Genomic DNA, 21,566 nt, shown 5'->3' on the forward strand with positions numbered 1-21,566 from the left:
TCTTAGGCAGTGATTCTAGTTCCTCCTCCATGATCCTTTGGTTGTCCCAGGTCTAGTTGGGCAGCATCAGCCTCTGAGCTCCAGCAGTAGCACGTCTTTCTTGATTGTGGATGATAGTAGCTTCTTGTTGCTGAACTCTGGGTTGTCTTGCTGTCTTCTATTTTCCTTTCAGGTCTTCCAACATATTTGTGACTAGTTCCCCAAATTAATTCTCTCTTGTACTGCCTGGGATGAATCCTGTTTTTTCTGATAGACCTTGACAAGTATGGGTCTTACATAAGCTCTCTGGCACGTGGCTAATATAGGAACCCAAATCTGTTCTTCCTTAGCCCTGTTCCCCAGAGGACTCATCTATGTACCATAGTTCTCCAGCCCTGTGAGTTGGGATTCTGGGCTGGGCTATCTTGGAGGGCAAACATTTTGCACAGTGCTTCCTGCATGGCATGAGAAAAGGAGCTCTTTTGGCTCAGTCTCCTTCCTGTAGGATTTTCCAAAACTTTCCAGATGTATCTAAGCTCAGGAAGCATTTTAATGGCTGGAAATAATGTCTCGTGGGGACTGGGAGTTGAGACCAAAAGGACCTCCTCTAAAAGAGGTGCATTGAAATGTTCCAGGATCTGTATGTACATATCCAAACTGCTCTTCCCTAGTGGAAAGAATAGCAGGCTCCCATCCTTTAATGAGTCCGTGTCATAGTAGAGGCATGATGACATAGCACAGAAGAACAGCTCTAAAGAATTCTCTCTAGGAAGGAAAGGATTATTAAGTAATTAGTGATGCAGTTGGATTCTAATTTAGATGCCACCTCAGTTTCTATAAGGAGACTTCTATAAACTCCCTTCTTTGAGCCCTATTTGGCTAATAATAATGGTTGCAAGATTAAACCTTAATCTTGTAGGGCCACTGTTACTGACTTAATGAATTGTAATTTTCTGAGATTGTTATGAGGACAGACAACATCTGCAGAATACATTATTGGTTTTCTTCAAGAAGGTCATGGCTTTCACTGCCATGTCTCTCACTTCAAAGCCCACTTTCAAAAGGGATTCTGGGCAGGATGCAGTGGTGCATGCCTGTAATCCCAGTGCCTCAGGAGGCTGATGCAAGAGGATTGCAAGTTCAAAGCCAGCTTCAGCAACAGCAAGGCACTAAGCAACTCAGTGAGACCCTGTCTTTAAATAAAATACAAAATAGGGCTAGGGATGTGGCTCAGTACCAATCCTGGGTACCGCACCCCCAACCACCGCCAAATAAATAAATAAATAAATAAATAAATAAATAAATAAATAAATAAATAAAGTCCAAAAGGGATTCTGTTGGGGGATGATTATTGCTCCCTTAAAATATTCATCAAAGTAAAGTAGAAACAGAGGATCCATACTCATATGCCTGCTCATATCCTTCAATGTTGGGCCAAGAGGAAGAAAGTGATCATGATTTCTAGTCCAAGGAGACAAAGCCCCAGAAATGAGTTTTTTACATGTTCCGTCATTACAGAGAAAATCCGAAATTCCATCCTTTTGAAAATGACTTGAATCCAATGCCATATTGATTTATTTGGGTATTGTATAGGAGGCTCACAAATTTTTTAACATAGTAATCACTAACCAGGATATTTTATGGTTATTTGATGTCACATGGAACTTTCTAGACCTTAAGGTCAGGTATATATTTTATATTAAAGGAGAATGATTTTAATGAAGCAAGATTGAGTAGAATTTAAGGAAGCAGATAGAAGTGGGTGCTGTACACACATTTAACTACAATTTCTGGTATCTCTGAAATGTCCAGCACTATTCTCTTGATAGTTCTTTCTTCTGACCAATTTTCCTTTATTAGCCTGCAAAGGAGTCTCTGAGATGAATCACAGTTCCAGAATTACCATGGAAGGACTTTTGCATTTGAATGTATCAGAAATTTAATATGCTTTTTAAATTCTTTGAGAGATTAAGATGAATTCATGGACTCTAGAATGTAGTATACACATATAGCCACCATCTTCATCTCTAGATACCAAGAAAAATATTTTCCATTGCAAAAAAGATAAGGATATTTTATAATCAATTTCCAGCTCTGTATCTAATGAGATATATAATCTTGGATAAATCATTCTGAGTCATGGGTTCTTCTGTAAGAGAGAGAAATGATCTAGAAGATGATTGCATTTTCTGGTTCTATGAAAAAGAAGCCATGTCATCATGCTCCACCTCCTCTACTATCTTATATAACAGGAATATCTTTCATTGTCTTTGGGAGCTTGCCATATTATTTGTTGTGCTAACCTGCAGAATGCAGTCCTTGCACTCTGCTTATTTATTTGACTGAAGACTTCTCTTGTGTTATTTCTTGACAGATGGTCTTAGGAATACCTTTTGAAATCTACCTGCATGGCTTAAAAATTCAGATTCTGAGCCCTCCTAGACTGAATCAGCAGTTCTTGGGGCAGGTTAATAAGTCTGCATTTTGGGGCTGGGGATGTGGCTCAAGCGGTAGCGTGCTCCCCTGGCACGGGTGCGGCCCAGGTTCGATCCTCAGCACCACATACAAACAAAGATGTTGTGTCTGCTGAAAACTAAAATGTAAATAAAATATTTTTAAAAATTTTTTTAAAAGTCTGCATTTCTACATTTCTGGGCCATTCTTAGGGAGACACAAAGTCTGAGATCTACTGCCACCTGATAGTACATGTAATATTCTATGAGGGGGGTGTTTTTGAGTCTCTCTACTTTTTGAGGCCAGTCTGCATAGTAGGGGCCTACTGCTACCTGGATGGTTTGATCAGACCCTTTCATCCCTCTAGAACTTTTCTAACTTATGAGATCACTATTATTCCCGTTTGTTACAGAACTGAGGCTCAGAAAAGTAAGGTGACTTGTCCAAGTCTACGTAGTCATTAAGTGGAGCTGCAGTGAAGTAGAACTTAACTGAGGCTATAAACACATAAAATATTGCCTGGGTTACTGCTCCCCCAAAGCCTCTGAAGGCCTGGGGCTCATCCAGTGTGCCACTTATTTACCCTGTGTTCCACTCTCCAGCAAAGGAAACTGGTTTTGGTTTCCTTAGATGTTTACTTGGCCTCTTGCTTAAGCATTTGCCTTTCCTACTCAATAACAGTGAAAGGACTCAAAAAAAAAAAAATCCTAGGGCTGGAAACATTTTGTTTCCTACAGAAAGAATATTTTGCAGCCAACTCTGTGGTTGAAAGTATTTTTCCTGTGGTCTAGGGATGGGTTGGATTCCATGTCTTCTTGGCCAATGTCTGAGAGCTTAGCCTGTGGCTTCCCATCAAGACAGCACACAACACACTGTTTTTAAAATGAGTGTCTAGTAATGTTGAATGTGTACACGAGTGGACAAATAGGTCTATTTGGGTATAGATTGTATACATAACCCTCAGGCCCTTTCGGGGCAGAGCGAACCTGGGAGTGATTTCCCACATGCTAGACACATGAACATAGCTTTTTAAGTTTTCATCACTCACACAACAACCAATCAAAGTCAGATACTGACAACATGCAAGAGAATGATATGTGAGCCTTATGTGGATTTGCAACTAATCAGAAAGCCAGGGAATCTGAGATTCTAACCTGTCACATTTCTTTCCATTTTCAAATGCTCAAAACTAAGACATGATGTTGGTTATATAAGATGGCAGGGTGGTCTGGTGGACACACACAAGATGGGAATTCTGGTTCTGCCTCCAGGTTGGCCACTTTCAGAGTTCAATACACTGACCTTTGCTCAGCCTTGGATAACTCACTTCTTAACATCAGAAAAACAAAAAACATAAATTTATTTAAAACAAAAAACATAAATTTATTTAAAACAAAAGTTAAACAATTTTTTAAAAGCTTTGTGCTTCCAAGAATAAAAGTTCTTGTAGTGAAAGATAAATTTTTGAATTTTCAAACAGAATTCACAGATAAGAAATATTACTAGTGCTAGATACCATTTCTTTGCTCCAAATTTGGTTTTTAGTCATAATTTATGTTTCCAGTAAGACTTCGCAGTGTGTGGTAGTGCCCAGAGCTTTGCAGCCTTATTCCCCGTGGCCTGGGCTTAATGATTCTATTCCCCTACATTCTTGTCAACTACCATGAAAATGTGGATCTCTGGGCTTCCATTGCATATGATTTTAAGTGCAGTTACCTGTTGCCTGCTTTCCTGTCACCCTGGCTGCTTGGCTAAAAGTCCCCCCACAGTGCCTGGCACAGAGCAGATACCTAACATGCATTTGTTGACTTAAGTGAAATAAACTTCTCCAAAGATGACAAGCTATTTATAACTTCAGGATTCTCTAATGGGAAGTTCTGTACCTAGTTTTTCAATTGGATACTTTTTTAGATCTCAGAGTATCATGACTTCCAGGGAAGAAAGTTGCATTCACTGGATTTGGAGGGCACCATTTAAAGAAACAACCAAATTCCAAAGGTGGAAAGAATTGTAAACATTTTTGTTTGATTTTGAGACAAATTATATTAGGGCATATTTGACAAGCTATTGGAATAGAAATTGAACCATGAAGAATGTTTCATTCTAGAGAGACAGGTTGAGATAGATTTAGATTGGTGATATGGTCAGAAGGCTGCTCCTACCCTGGGATGTGGAAAAACTGGCCCATCCAAGTCAGCCTCATGGGAAAGAATGACCACAAAGAAATCAGGAATCACCAGTGGGGAAAACTGGCATTTGTTCCACTTTGTCACACAAGGCAATAGGATTGTTCTCATAGTAGGGCTGGGGTAGGGTGGAAGGAGTGGTGGTGATTTTAGTAAACCAGTTTTCTGATGACAGGGGTGAAGGGTATTTCTGTTTTTACCCTTAACAATGAGACAACAATCCAAATAACAGACTCCTTAGTACATTGAAATGCCAAAGCTAAATGAATTCATTGGGCTTTGTGGCTTTGGCTCTTGGCTAACAGACATACCCATGCATTAGGACCATAGCTTGGCAGTAAGCAAAGTGGCTGTGTGGGTCCTCAGGGAGCTCTCTGACTCTGTGGCTTTCTTTGATACATAATTGAACTTTGGCTAATTTTTCCTCTTATGGGTATGTTTATGAAGTTCAGAGGTAGGCAGAGACCCTCATTATGGAATCCAAAGCCAAAAGTAACTAGAACTACAGGATGTCTTACCACATTCTGCTTTGCTTATAGCCTTAAGAGCTGGCCCATGAGGCTTACAACAAAGATGTAAGTGAGTGGAAGAGAATGCTGAATTCTTTTCCCACCTCCACATGGCTCTCAATCTGTAAGACTGACCTTTTAATTTCCCTTCCTTCAGAAGGAAAGACCTTTACTTGGAAAATATCTATATATTACTAAGTTACTGGTTTCTGATGCAGTATTTTTTAACAACAATTGGTAATCTTTATGAGGTACTTAGCCATCTGCAACATATTAGTGATATAAATGCAATAAACTCATCACATCTTTGTAAGGTAAGTACTGTTATTCCCATTTTATACATGGAGTCAAAAAGAGTTGTTAGTTGTTATTGTTCTTATTATTCTCCAACCTTAAGTTCAATTCTGCAAATATATATTTAAATTGACTGACTTTCCTGAATCCTTCCCTCTTTCAGTCTACAACATTAGGCCACAGGTAATTAAACAATTAAAATTAGCATTCTTAATTGCTAGCCCACCTTAAATTATAACTAGGTCTGGATGTTTTCAAGTTGTATCTTCTTATTTTGGGAAACCTCAAATTAGAACCTGTCCAAAATCATGAATAGGTGTATAGAAAGTGAATTGGACATAACTTTCCTATGTTCATATGCACAACCAGCGTAACTCCACATCATATACAACAAGAAGAATGGGAAGTTATACTCCATGTATGTATAATATGTCAAAATACACTCTATCATGTATGTCTAAAAAGAACAAAATTTTTTTTAAAAAGAAAATGATTGGCTTGATGAACAAGTGAGATTGTCCATCCTACCAAACTTACACAGTAGAGTGGAAACAAATGTGACGTTGGACTGAGAAGGTTTGTGGAATTAAAGGCAAGATCAAGCCAATAGACTCCAGAGGGGCTGAAGAGTGAGACTGTACACCATAATTTGCTATCTAAGTAGGGGCAATACAACTTCTTTCTGACTCGTTTCTACTATAACCCTTGAGCTTTCCATAGCTGTCCCCAAGGAATGCCAATAACAACATTAACAGCTGCCATTTTTGTGCCAAGCACAAGAAAAACTGTATGAGATGCTTGCTTATTTATTTATTTGTTTATTTGTTTGTTTAGTGGTAATGGAAACTGAACCCATAGCCAAGGGCAGGCTCAGCAAACACTGTTCCATTGAGCTACATCCCCAACCCCAAACATCATATTTATGTTATGCTATGAGATGGGTTTTTGCAATAACATTATGAAGTGACTGTTATTACCCTGAGTTTACTGATGGGAGAAATAGGTTCAGACAGATTAAGACATGTCCTAAAACTAAAACAATTAGTAAATGGTAGGAAAGGGAGTCAAATCACAACTCCAAAGTGACTTTTAGCCATTAGGTTGCTCATAATATAATAAACAGTATGGCAGTCCTCTGGTATTTTTGCTTTGCCTTGATCTCCTATCCTTTCTTTTAGTACCTGCATTATGATCTTTCTGTAAGAAAACACCTTTCTTCAATGTTTAGCCCGTGTTGTCTAGGTAGGGCTGACTATACCTACTGGCTCCATGCCTGACCAAAGGAAGGATCATATTTCCTTTCTGCAGAGATTGTTTTGCGGTAATTGGTTGACCCAAGCTAAGCTGATTAAAGTAAACCCAAGACTGAGCAATCGGGATCACTAAATCACTAAATCGAACGTAAGCATGGAGCTCCTAGTGGCCATTTTGCCACCATACAGAGGGAACCCACTTGAGGTTGACAACGAAGTCAAAACAAAGAGATATAATAAATAAATAAATATATAATAAATAAAACAAAGAGATATAATGTTCTGGGGGGAGGAGAGGAGGTTCTAAGGTCATAATATAGGGTTCTGGATCCAACTGAGCCTGAGGTCAGTCACTTATAAACATTCCAGTTATGTGAACAAATAGGTTCCCTATTCTGTTTAGTCTCAATTGTATATCTGTTATTTCAAACAGGAAAAACAAACAAACAAACAATAATACACACATTAGATGCTCACAGTGACATATAAATGTGAGGCCAGAAAGTTCTAATAATGAGAATCTTTATCATTAAATTGATAATCAGAATTCCCATATCTTGTCATTAAGTAGAGACAAATTCTGATTATCTGGATTGACCTTTGACCAGTTATTCCATTCCTTTGGTCTTCCTCTTCCAGATTTCCTTTTGGTCTTTTTCTGGATCACTTCCACCAGTGTGGTGAGGAAAAAGCATGAAATTTGCATTAAAAAGCTTCACTGCCTTTTAGGGCTCTTTGAAAAGGTTCAGATAAAGAGTAAAAATATTGACTTAAAAGCAATTAAAAACCATTTGGGGGTTTTAGATAGCCTTTCTGACCATGGTTTCTTTGCGATATATTAAACCTGATGAAAGTCCTTGATGTCATTGCTTCCACTATTAAAATGCACATTTTCTGGATTAGTCTCAATCATTAATGTGGGCTATAAAATATTCTTTCTAGTTCAAAAGTAGCATCATTAGTACTAAAATGAAATTAAGCAATCATTTTAGAAATGTGGTTATATTGCAAGCTGATTCTTAATTAAACATCCACCATGTACTGGACTAGATTCTGGAAAAAGCAAAAATGAATAATTTTCAAAATCTGCCCAGATGAGTAAATCTCAGAACCACTGACCATAATGCAGTGTGATGCTCAGGAGGAAATTAATTAAAAAGTATTTACTGACCACATAAAAAGGGACCAGACAGAACAGATGCCAGACCTTGGGGGAAGGGGTGTTGTTTCTGGTACCATCCCACATATACTATGACAGACAATATAGCCCTTAGTTGGTGGAGCCTGTTGGACAGAAATGGGGCTGGTGCAACCATGGGCATTTGGAGGGCTTAAGGGCAGTAACTGTTTGCCCAATGTAAACATGGAAATAATTCAGTATTTGAAAAATTGGAATGGCTTGCCTGGTGCAGTTAGGCTAACAGCCTGGAAATTGCTCTGTACTTGAGATCTCTGTAAAGTGTACATGGTCCTGCTAGAGGTGAAGCATAGCTTCAGATGGGGTGAGTTTTGAACGGGGATCTAATGGAATTCATTCAGGGTAGAGAGAACAATTCAAATAAAGGCTTCCCTGAGACATTTCCCCAGCAGGGTCAGATTTGGAAGTTATCTGGAAAAGAGGTTAGAGGTGAGATTAGAGCAGCAAGTTTATCCATATGGAGAAGGACCTGATGAAAGATGTGAAAAGTAGATATGAGGGAGCCAACAGTGGCTTTCAAGAAATTAGAACTCTGGCAATCTACTAGTGACGACATTGGGCTTATATGCAGGGGTCTTGCTTGTCTGGCAAAGAGAGAAAACTCACTTTAAGATTATTTAGTCATATGATCCATGTACTCTACTAGGACATCTCTGTTATAAATTTTTTCAGATTAATCTGAGAAAACTAGACAGACATTTAAACCACTAAAGTCCTGGCTTGCTGCTCACCCTAAGCAAGGAGCTGGGAAGCAAGCTTTTTTTTTTTTTTTTTTTAAGGCATTTGTCATCTTCTGGATTCCCAAAGCCTTCTGGGTTACCTCAAAGCTGGCTCTTTCAGCTTCTTATGGGCAGAGACCTCATTGTATTCATCTTTGTTTTCCTTAATGTCTAGCTCAGTACCTGGGACATAGGGGGTACTCCGTAAATATTTGTTGAATGAATATAACATTAAATAAGTCATTCAGTTCTAAGTAATCATTGCTTATACTTACTGTAAATATAGTTTTATATAATTGCAAAGTGTATCTGTCCTTTTTAGGTCTTGTATTTTTATTCTGGCAGGAGAGGTTTCAGTGATACTCAGCTGGAGGCTCTTTCTTTTCAACAGAAAATCCCTGGCAAGAACAAATTGCATATCCGGTCTTGACTTCTGACCAAATATGGCAGAGAGCTCACTCTCCCTTTAACTTGACTTCTCCTACCTGTATAAGTCAGATTTTTGTTTATGTATTCTGAAATGGAGGAAAAAAAGTAATGCATGCTAGTTTGGTTGGGGGTGATTAAGCAATATAGAATAGCACAGAGTAGGAAATAATATCCTGTAGAAGTACATAAACATCTACACATTTTCTCTGCATGTATAAATATATACACACACTCACCACATGTGTTTTATTGTCTGTTTTAAAAGTAACCTATCATTGCAGATCATCTGTTCCTGAACATACATTGACTAATTCCTTTTTCACAACAGCATAGTATTCCATGGTGTGGATTTACAGAAATGTAGTCAAGAGGATGGTAACATTAAAATAAATGACATTTTACCTTCATTAAACTCATATCAGGAAAATTTAAAATATTTTATTTTTAATTATTAAAACAACAGATATCAAAATAACCCCTCCTAATAAAAGTAAAACAAGAAGAATATATTTTTGATCCAAACAAGACAAGTCACAATACAACCTCACTTGAGAAATAGCTAACTCAGTTCATGAATATTATAGCCATGCTTTGCTTCACCATTAACCTGGTCTAACCCTGCTACTTGGAACTCCAAAGAGCATAGTACAGATTTTACAAAGACTCCATAAAAGGTGTTCTGAATTGATCTGAGCAGAATGGGCTTTTAAATATAATTATTTTTTAAAAAATTTTTAGTTATACATGACACAGTATCTTTATTTTATTTACTTATTTTTATGTGGTGCTGAGGATCAAACCCCATGCCTCACATGTGCAAGGCAAGTGCTCTGCCACTGAGCTACAACCCCAGCCCTATACTTATTATTTTTAAAATGTATTTTAATTGGAACTATCTTAATTGGGCTTCTTTCTTATGATTAGATTTTAATGAGGCTTGGGGATGTAGCTCAGTGGTAAAGCACTTGCCTAGCATGCACAAGGCCTTGGGTTCCATCCCCAGCACTACAAAAAAAATAATAATAAAATTTAAATAAAAGAGGAAATGGCTCAGAAAACTGTTCCAAGTCACCAAATGAATCCAAGCTCAGAAAAATGAAATACCTTAAGTCCCATCCCTTCAGCTGTCCCCAAACTCACATCCTTTACCATGTGACCGGTGAGAGTCTGTGATTCTGCAGGGTGCTGAGGAGAGCTAAGCACTCCAGGATGTTGCGTTGCTGAACCTGGTTTTAGTTTTAGTTTTTTCTTTTCATTCTTTTTTCTCTTACCTTTTTTCCTCATTGGTGTCCTGTTCCTCCAAGAGTCCTGAATGTCTCGCCTGGGGATGACGCTGCCTGCCTGCCTATAGGAATCCCCAGTGTCACTAGGGTAGTTATCTCCAAGCTTTGAAGAAAACTCAGGTGGGCTCTTGTCTGGTAAATGAAAGCTTTTGTCCCATAGTCATGAGGCAGAGCTCTAGTTTATTCCTAAACCATGATTAACTCCTTGGGAAGGAGTGGAAATTGAGAGTTGTGTTTAAGATGAGTGCCCTACGGGAACAAAGGGGAGGTTTTCCCCATTGTTGCGCCTCCTAATTAGGCCATGCCCACGGTTGCTGTGTGCCATTCCAGAAGGTCGTTGCCTGTCTGGGAGGAAGATAGGAGCAGAGGAGTGACAGAATGAAGGGGACATCAAAAAGGTTTGCAAAAAATTTAGACCTTTCTATGACCAGATCTTCTGTACTTGCCTCCCTCGGGAGAGAGCCTATGCTCATACTCTGTTCTATAGTTTCTGACATAAAAAGTTTTCCTCACTTAGAATCACTGAGAAGGGACTGGTTTGCTTTTTTCTCATAACTGTCTATAGTGAACATGTGTTATTTATATAAGCAGAAAAGCATAAAGCCACATTCATAGTATTCAGAAGGAAGAGAAAAAGTGTTGCTTGGTGGAACCGGCACATAGTTCCACAGTATAGTCAACAATAAAAAGACTTGTGGAATTAGGATAATGTAAAAGGACGCTGGAAATTTGAGTAGGGCTGTTCCTAGCATGATGACAAAATAGGAAGACTTTCCTACCTCCCTCCATTTCTTTGGGAGCTGAGTATCAGGCTATGCTGGACCCCCTAGAAGACCCTTCCCAGCCCAGAAACCGTCCTATATTGGACAGTTTATGACTCTCTGATGGTCAGTATCCATTGAATTTTCAGCTTCAAGGCTCTGTGTTCTAGGTGAGATAGCCTCCTGACTCATTTCTAGACAATGTGCTCTGCCTGGTGGTACATGCATATATTAACCAAGTAGACTGCCTGAAGACACAAATTTAGTCCAAATATGATTCTAGTGAGGATTTCAGAGCCTGACAAGTCAATGGGATTATTATCCAAAGTCTATTCTATAGTTTGTAATGTTTAAAGTAGGCCCCCAAATCTGGTGAGTTCCCAAAGAGACTGCATAGTTTTAAAACTCCTTATGTATCCAATCTGGTTGCTGTCAAACTCTTCTAACCAAGTTCTCTCTAAAGTCCTTTCCAGGCAGCTCCTCATTTCTTGAATTATTTCAGCCTATGAGCCTATTTCTGTGGGATAAAGATACCTTGGTCTCCCAATAATATTTCATAAATGACTCACACGATGTTTATATAGAGTATAAGATTTGGACATAGTCACATTAAAATATTAAAAATACAAAAGACTAAGCTGACAGGTTCCTGATTGTGGCCTGACAACACTGGATTTACTTTATGAAGCTCCAGCCCTCCTCCATCTTATTGAGCTGGTTACAAAAACTAATTTAAACTAGATTGAGTTTCACCACTAAAGGAAGAGATGGGAGGGTACTCTAATGTCTCTAACACTTTCAACCACCTGAAATCCTGTCTGGTGTTTCTGTCTTGTCCTTTGTCTGTTTCTTCACTGAAAGAGGACTTTGGGGAAATAAGAAGAATGCTGTGGTAAGAGGGTAAACTAATTTGACCATCCTCTGAAGAAAGAGCATGTTGATTTCTCACATTGGTTCCTCCACCCTTCACAGCAGAGCCAGGGACATGGTGCATTACACAAACCAGTCCCACTTGACCAGCTGTTTTTGGATGTGTCAAGCCCAGATTTCATCCTCTTTACATAGAAACATGTTGCCTTCCTTAAATCAGTTCCTGTGAGACTAAAGAAAATCCCGTGTGGCCCAAACATGATGTAATAGGGATGTGTGTCTCAGAATTCAAGACACACCCTCTGAGTTCCTGGCATCTTTTTTACCATAATAATCACACATCCACAGCCTTCCTTCTATGACCCTTGAAGGCCAGAGCTGTGTTGCCTTGGCTGTGTTTTCTAGCAAGCCTGGACAAAAAGATCCAGCACTGCTTCCTGTGGGTTAGTTATGGATGGTGCTGGGAAGTTGGGCATGCTTAACTGGATGTCCAAAGAGCTCAGCATTTACAGCTGGCCAGAGCTCCTATGCATTTTGTTTTTATGGTCAATTAAAAGGTAGAGAAAGAAAGGGCAAAAAAAAGGGGGGGGGGAAATGGGTCTCTGTCACTTGAAAAAGTCTGTAACAGTATTTGGTTGCTTTAATTGGAGCTAAAGTTTCCAAATTCAGATGACAGTGAAACCAGGTCATGCTTACTAGTTAAGTTGAAATTGGCAATACTTATATTAGCTTTTATTTAAAAAAAAAAACCAGCTGTTTTCAGGGGGGCACGCCTGTAATTCTAGCAACTTGGGAGGCTGAGGCAGGAGGTGCTCAAGTTCAAAGCCAGCCACAGCAATTTAGCAAGGCTCTAAGCAACTTAGTGAGATCCTTTCTCAAAATAAAAAGGACTGGGGATGTCACTCAGTGGTAGAGCACCCTGGTTTAATCCCCAGTGCCATAATGGGGCTAGGGACATAACTCAGGAGTAGAGCACTTGTCTAGCATGTACAAAGCCTTGGATTCAATCCTCAGCACCAGGCACACACACACATACACACAAAAGAGAATAACGATATTCTATGAAAAACCCTGAACTTGTAGCCTCAGGCACACACTTTCTAGGAGATTCTACCCAGGGTCTAGAGTTATATTTCATTAGGGATTCAGACCAGCTTACTGTCTGTCCCTTTAAGTGCTATAGGAAAAAAAGTTGTGCATATAAAAATAAATTAATAAATTCATGCTGGCTCAAATACGTTTCATTTTCCACATTTGCCAGCCCTATATAACTTCTACAGATTTTACTCCCCTATTTTGAGAAGGCAGTTTAGATGCCATTGATCTCATTCCCTGCTTTCCCCTCAAGCCTGTGAAGCTATCTGTGTTGAGGCTTCAGAGTTCTGTGGAGAGTGATTTTCCAAGTGATGATGCTGATTCTAATCAGTATAAGATCCAGATATGGGTTGGGAGCTGGACCTCTGCCACCTTTCTCCCCAGCTCTCTGCACATGATGACGAGGGAGTTCCTATGAGGATCACTGAGTGAACTTCAAGCCCCCTGCTCTTACAGCCTCCTTCCAGTTGCAGATCTTCCTGTCTGGAGCATTTCCGGCCCTCTGCCCTTTGGCATGGAGAGTTCAGAGCAACCTGGGGAAGGGACAGAAGACGGAGGTTATCACAAACTGTGGAATTATCTGATGCAAGACTAACTGGTTTGTTTTCCTCCCTGGCTCTCTTCCTGGGCTTCTAAGCAGCTGAGAAAACAACTTTTTTCTAAGTCTTAGACAAGGAGGAAAAACCCTGGCATGAAGGATTTTTGTCGCAGACACTTGGCATAGCTAGAGGAAAGGTTTGTTTAATTTAGCAATGGGTTTTATTACCCTAGGACTCCACTTGAGGAGAGATAATAGCATCCCTGTCAAAGGACATTTCAGAGCCAGTGGGTTTCTCCCTTGCTTCTCAACAGTACCCTTGCTTGCAGATAAAAGTACCAAACATATTCAACAAACACATCACCTCTATGTTCATCAACAACCAGATAAGCCAAGTGCAGTAGCACACACCTGTAATCCCAGGTATACAGGAGCCTGAAGAAGAGGGATCACAATTTCAAGTCCAACTTTGGGCAATTTAGCAAGACCCTGTCTGAAAATAAAAAGGGCTGGGGATGTGACTCAGTGGTAGAGTACCTCTGGGTTGGGAGCTGAGCCTCTACCACAAACAAAACAAAACATATAATCTTGCTGAACATGGGGAAGACTGAAACAGGATTGAAAAAACTAACAGGACAGGAAGTTGTGGATGTGGATGTGTACAAAGTCATATTTCTGAGCCATCTCACTCAGTTGCTTCTCACCCTGTTTTCTGGACAGAACGTATTTTGTCGTCACATTATAGCAGAGAGCAGGACAGAAAGAAAACCAGTCAGACCACCTGCCCCTACAGGAAGAAATTCTCTGCCAGCTCATTTCCCTCTGCCCTTCACCCCCAACCAATCTGAGCTTTGGGGTAGTGGATAAAAAGGGGAAGGAAATAGGAGAGAGGAAGGATTCATCACCAGTGTTAAAGGAAGCTTTCCTGGCATAGGAATTAAGGAAGAGAAAGTGGAAGAGCTGGTGCCAACTTGCCTTCAGTGCATGGCTGTCCCTTTATGTCTGCTTTCCTGGTCACAAAGGCAACACTCACTGTTTCCTAAGGTGGGACTCCACTGCAGGAACTCTCAGAGAACCAGCCAGGACCAGAGCTCCACAAAAGCAGCCTCCTGGGTAGCCTGAACCCAAAGTTTCTGACATCGGTGCTGCCTGCTCCACACCGGCCTCTCTGGCCACCCACTCTGCACTAGCCTTTCTAGCCACCCATAGAGAAGGACTGGGCTGGGTTGCCTCAGATGAGGGCACACTTATACTTTAAAAGGAGGACATAGGCACTATCCCTAGAAGGTATCACTGTCCTGGAGAAGACCTGGAGTGCCTATGCCCAGCACTTTCTATTCCGTGACTCCTTTTCCACTTTCTGAGCCTTTTGGAAGTGGGATCAAGCCAGGAAAAACATGTGATGCTATAGCAAGCTGGAACCAAAGACTTGACTTTGGGCCCTGCCCAAGCTGAGAATCTGGGCAGGGATTGACTGGGCAGCCTGCTATTTTCTATGGCATCTTCTAAGTCCCCTAACTTTGGGAAGGGGATGCCAGGTAAGTCCTGAGAGTGGGTATGACTCAGTAGAGCTGCTGTAGGTTACCAATTTGTGCATTTATGCATTCATTCTTGCATTTCAAAGATAAGCTTCCATTCTATAAATAGTACCATTCTGGAGGTTGCTATAAGAAGCAGCAGCAATGATGTGGTCATGTCTTCAAATAGATGAAGAGGAATCCAGGTAACATTAACTGAAAAATAGTGATGAAAGCAGTGTTATTATTAGAGGTACAGATAAATCATAATGGGATTAAAGAGAGATCACTCTAGACTGGAGAAACCAATATAAGCTTCTGGAAGAGGTGACATTTACAGGAATATGAAGAATAGGTAGGATGTGGACATTAAGAGATGAAAGGTGGAAGGAAAACTGCCAGTATGGAATTCATGAGCAGCTACAGCACCTAATTACTTCTTTGTCTTGAAACATGCAATATCCATGCTGCAAGGGGGAGAAAAACATCTTTATTTGTTGCTGTGTATTTGGCCTTATTTGATGTTTTTCTCCACAGAAGGAGAGTAATCTATATGTGGCAGATTGGGGGCTGCCATCACAGTGGTTCTAAGGGCCTGTAGAACCAGGTAGCCTGAGTTGGAATCCAGCTTTATCAGTCATAAGCTACCTGCCTCAAAGCATTGTTGCAAAGATTAATGTTGTTTGGCTATGGTTGTTCTTGTCATTGTTATTACTGTAGAACCCTGGAAGGCTCCCCACCTACCCCAATCCTATTGTACTTTCTGCCATTGTAGATACATTCCTCTCCTTTGAGAGCCTTATATTAAAGTGCAAACACACCTGTGAACGGGAATATTGGAAGGTTTCAACCAGCTGTCACTTTAGGGCTAGAGAGAATTAACTAAGAACTTGTTTGCTGAGAATGAAATAGATACCCTAGAAGAGGAACATAAAAGAAGGAGGAGAGGATGTGCAGGGAGAGGCCCAAGAGCCCCAAAGGCAAACTGCTACTTCCACCCTTTAATTAAAGTATTTAGGCCTCTGTATTCTCAATTGTAAGATGGGAGAAACCTCCACACATAAAGTAAGAAAAAAACGTCCATGCGTCATTTTAGGTGTTCAGAGCTGCAACACACTGACTGGACCCTATGGAGGTGAAAGAGGTGAGGTCAAAGCAAATGCCTCCAAACTCTATCCCTCTAAGGGTTCAGAATATGCATCTGATAAATAAACAGAGGCAGAAGCCGAGGTAGAAGCAGATGATAGTCTTTTAATAAGTTCAAATTCACACAGGGTAAATTGAGTATTCCTGGCCCAGAGTACAGTGTTAGTTGACGGACGGATTGAATGCTCAAGATCAAAGGAAACATAGTAGAATGTCAAAGTGGGAAAAGACCAACAGCCCCAAGGTTTCCCTGTGCTGTTTTCTGTCATTGAATGTCAACTTCATGAAAGCAAGAACCTCTCTATCTTGTATTTTTCCAGCAAAAAGGAAAAATACCATAAATATGTGTGGATTGCACAAGTATATAGATGAGTGGATGATATAAAAAATGGAAATTATTTATCCCATGATTTGGGATTTAGGCATATCTTAAATATTTCTCAAAATAATTTAAAAATATTTGTAACCACTTTCCTTGAAAGAATAGGCAGTAGAAAAAGAGAACTGGCCTTATATGAAGGAAATAGTCAGGAAAAAAATAACCTATCTGTGAGAGTAGAATTAATAGCTCACCATACCAAATATCTATCATGTGGAGCTCCAGGCTTTCTAAACCACATATGTCTATACTTATTCAAGTACATATTTCTTTGAAAACTTAGAGAATTCCAGAGTCAGCTCCACACAATGCACACAGGATTGAGTGGGATCAGAATTTTTACTAGGGACTTGGAGGGTTTTTTAGGCCTCTAGGCCTCCCTGCAGGACATTATATATTGAAGAAGATAGATTGACACATGATAGCAGCCCAGGTCAGATATTAGAACAACCCAAATTTATGGAATGGCTGAACACGTGAAACAGAATAGCCTAAATTTTCTGCTGGGGTAGTTGTTTACTTTAGAGAAGATAGTTTATAGTTTGAATGACAGAAAAGCACATGGGCACTGGACATTGATTCAGATCTTTAAAAAGAAAAATCTGTGTGTATTCACAAAGATACATGGCAAGCATCACTCCCTCCCCCACCCTGAAATCTACTAAGCTAAAAGCTAACTTATATTTCCCCTCCAAAACCAACTGAACTGAAAGCTTATTGATCCATCTCCTCTCAAGTAGGTAACACTATCAAACTCTAGATCAGAAAACTCATATTAAACACCTTCACCCAGTCCTCTGACAATCATGTTTGCATTGCAGTGTGTTAATTATGGATTGCTTTGGCATCTTTACCTGGTTTTTTGTTTTTGTTTTATAATTTTTTTGTTGTATATGGAGTCAATGCCTTTATTTGTTTTTATGTGGTGCTAGGATCGAACCCAGTGCCTCTCACTTGCGAGGCAAGTGCTCTACCACTGAGCTACAACTCCAGCCCCATCTTCACCTTGTTGGCTCTCCCATTTTTCAGCTTCACTTTTGGACTCTGGGCCCCAATCTATACACACTGTGTAATGTGTGGTTTGCTGAGTCAAGAGGACAGCAGAACTATCACAGCCCTTGTTCCAGACACTATACTTCCATTACAATGACCCAAGACCATACTATATCTTTGAGAATCACATCTTACTCCTGATTCATGTTGAATTATTATTAACCAACATTTCTAAGCCATTTTCTGAATGCTTTATTTTATCTCCTCTATTCTATAGCCAAAGTTTGTGCTCTGTTCTCAAGGATTTTGGCATTCTAAAACACATGGTCCTAATATTTTTACCAAATTGAGATTCATTAGGATATCATGATTGTATGATCTAATATATGAATTCCTCCTCTGACTTTCTTGTCTTCTATTACCTTCCTGTTATTAAAACAACCCATCAATAAGGTTAGTAACATGATCCAAAAGTCAAAGAAGTCTTTTCAAACTACTCTATTTAAAAATGACACCCTCCTCTGATGTACTTCATATACTCTTTACTATACTCTTTAACTGCCCTTGTTCCCCATAGCACATATAATCACCTTAAGATACCATATTTAGTTTATTGCCTTTTTCCTCCTTTAGCTTTTAAGCTCTATTAGTGCAACATTTTTTTTTTTTGTCAGTTCTAGTCCCTGCTGGATTCCACATTTGTTGTATGGATGTAGTTGAATATGTCAGCATCCTCATTCAGGTCAGTTAAAAATTGGAACAGGACCAAGGCTAGAAACCAGTGCATCACATCAAAGGTTGATCCCTTCACAGGTTGCTACTGAGCTTTGCGCCACTTACAAATTCACTCTAATGGTCTTAGTATTCAGTGCAACTTGTCTTTACTTTATCTACCAGGCTGTCAAAAGAGTTTGTCACACTTTTTTTCCCAAAATCAGATATTTCATGTTGATGACAGCCCTCTGATCTAGAAGTTCTGTCCCAAAAAAAGGAAGTGGGATTCATCTGACATTATTTATCACTTCCTCTTTCTGACTGCACACAAATCATCCTTTTGATGACTCATTTTAAATACTGCTCCCCCCAAAAATGGAGCATTAATCAGTGACCTGTTCAAACCCTTTGATTGCCTGCAGAAGGGTCCTCACAGGTGTGAGATTCCCTTGGCTGGGACTTAGGACTTGTTCTTAGGATGGGCATTAGACTACAGAGGTGGCACCACAGAATTGGGAGGCTTAGGTGCAGGGGCTATTATTTCATCAAGCATTGGAATGTCACATTATTGATTGCTATTTATTTATACCCTTTTGGTTTCATGTTTGGTTGCTACGTTTAGACAACAGCAATCTGAGATTTGGGGTATGTTTAGTTTCTTTCATTCCTATTTGATCTTGTTCCTTTTCCCCATTCTTTCTGACACAATTGTGGTTTAGGCCACATCTCATAATTTATTCTCATCACTGAATTACTGTAGTATCTTTCTAATTGGCTCTATACCTCCCATCTCTTGTTTTTCTTAGATTCTTCAATCAGGCTACTTATAATGTGATCTTGGGACCACAGCATCAGCATCTCTTGGGATCTTGTTGGAAGTGCAGACTCTCAGGTCCTGTTCAAAATCTACTGAATCAGAATCTGCAGGTCAGCAGGACCTGCTGGTGATCCATACCCATATTGAAATTTGAAAAGCACTATCCTTTCTTCTGCCATGCCGTTCCCCTGTGAAAGGGCATCCTTAAACTTCATGTGAACCTCAACCTCAGTCAGAAAATGATCCATCTTAATTTTTAACATGAAAAGTATAATTTCCCACCTATACTCATTGGTTATGAAAATGGTTTGCAAGTTTGTGAATAATTTTAGAGCAGCTACTAAAAATTATTGAGATTCAACTAGAGACTTCCTTATTGAAAAGCAAAGTATTTGGGGTTTTGGTGAGCTTAGAAATGCTCCTGTTATTTATTAGGCATTTACTAGTGTTTGACAAGTATTTTATATATTTAATTTAATCTTCATGATAATCTCATTTAATGCTTTTATCCCCATTTGACAAATGTGGAAACTGAGATTCAAAAAGTTTAAGTTGTCCAGCATCACAGTATTGGTTAGAGTTCAGTCTATACTATATCACAAAGACAGCTGAAATACAGTGATTGAAACAAGTAGCTCTGTCCTGAGGGGACAAGTGACCCAGCTAGAAGGTATTGATGCTATCTGAAGTCACCAAGCTTTCTCCTCCCATGTTGCTTCATAATGACCAGGAAGTTGTCCTGTCTATGTGGTTGGAACTGGTTCCTGCCCTTGGGAAGGGGAAAAGAGAAAATGAAGGGCATGCAATTTTCTTATGAAAACAGAATCTGGCAGTTCTACCTGGCATTTGTACTCATAGTCTTTTAATCACATGGCTACACACCTTGTTGCAAAAGAGGCAGAGAAATGTGGAAACTTGGGCAGTTATTTACTAAAAGGAAGAAGGGGAGTGGCTAGTAGGGAATATGTGCAGGCTCTGCTGAGGATTAGCCAACTAGTAGAAGAGCAAGACTCAAACCCCATGACTAAAACCTGTGATCTCCTTACCCCGTTATTCTACCACTTCTCATAATTGACAGACAATAAATATTTGTTGAATTGAAATATGTGTAAGCCTTTTGGTTGTTTGCAATTAATTCTTCCTTCTTCCTTGCTTTCCTGATTACCTAAGTGGTTCCATGACCCAGTGTCACTTTTTTTTTTCCGTAGCACTAGGCATTGACCAAGGGCCTATGCACATATACAGACATGCAACATTGCACCTGGCTTATCACTATTTTTTTAATATATATTTTTTATAACTATTTTATTTTTTTATTTTTTGTGTGGTTCTGAGATCAAACCCAGTGCCTCAACTATGCTAGGCAAGCACTGAACTATAGCCCCATTCCCTTGTCACTGTTTTTGATGATATTATTTTGATTTGAAAAACAGGAAACTGATATTCATATTTCTTCAATAAAATATCATAAAAATCTACCAATCCTTAGAGTTTCTGTGGATCTTCATGAAGTGTGACAATGAGTTAATGATACTGATTTTTTTTTGGGGGGGTGGGTACCAGGGATTGAACTCAGGGGCTTTCAAACACTGAGCCACATCCCCAGCCCTATTTGTATTTTATTTAAAGATGGGGTCACACTGAGTTGTTTAGGGGCTCAATAAATTGCTGAGGCTGGCTTTGAATTCGTGATCCTCCCTATCCCAGCCTCTGGAGCCACTGGGATTACAGGCGTGTGCCACCACGTCCAACAAAGATACTGATTTTTTAAATAACCAAATGATCATCTCTTTTTAAATAGGTATTTGTTGTAGAAGAATGCCATTGCCAAAAGTGCTTTTGGTATTTTGTTCTGGCTGGTGTTATCAGTCACCTCTTGCTACAATAATGCTTCATGACACCACCACCAGAAGTTGAGAGGTATATAGCAATATTTAACTTATATGTGTATAGGCCCCCCGAGTTCAGCTGTTTAGATGGTCCTGGCTGGCCAGCTCTTTTCAGGTGTCTCTTACCCTTCTGAGATAGCAGCCTAGCTTGGACATTTTTTTTTTCTGGCATTGGCAGAAGCATAAGAAAACAAATGGAAATACTTGAGACTTCTTGAGGCATAATCTGGGAACTGGCACAAAACAACTAGCCAAAACAAGTCATGTGGACAACCCCACAGTCAAGGGCATGGAAAATGCACTACACCTGAAGAGAAAATATAGTCACAAGATAAAGGGTGTAAATACAGACAAGGTGAGGGATTGGGTCCAAGAAAGCAATTTACCATTGCTTTGTCTTTGGCAAGTTAATTTGAATAGTTGCAGTAATGGTAAATATTTTAAGGGTCACTTTGAATTTTTTTAACTAACTGTTTATTCATAAAATTAAAGAATGGAGCTAGGTTTATCTTTGAGCAGAAAAGTAGCTGTGATATAAAAAAT

At 39.6% G+C, this 21,566-nt stretch overlaps 1 protein-coding gene across 4 annotated transcripts in view; it reads left to right on the plus strand.

Moving 5' to 3' along the window:
• Rad51b (RAD51 paralog B) overlaps positions 1–21,566 on the plus strand; it is a 564,635-nt gene that overhangs the window by 532,603 nt on the left and 10,466 nt on the right. The gene's annotated exons all lie outside the window — the stretch shown is intronic.

The sequence above is a fragment of the Ictidomys tridecemlineatus genome, chromosome 5, assembly GCF_052094955.1.
Source record: "Ictidomys tridecemlineatus isolate mIctTri1 chromosome 5, mIctTri1.hap1, whole genome shotgun sequence".
In the NCBI taxonomy this organism is placed as follows: domain Eukaryota; kingdom Metazoa; phylum Chordata; class Mammalia; order Rodentia; family Sciuridae; genus Ictidomys; species Ictidomys tridecemlineatus.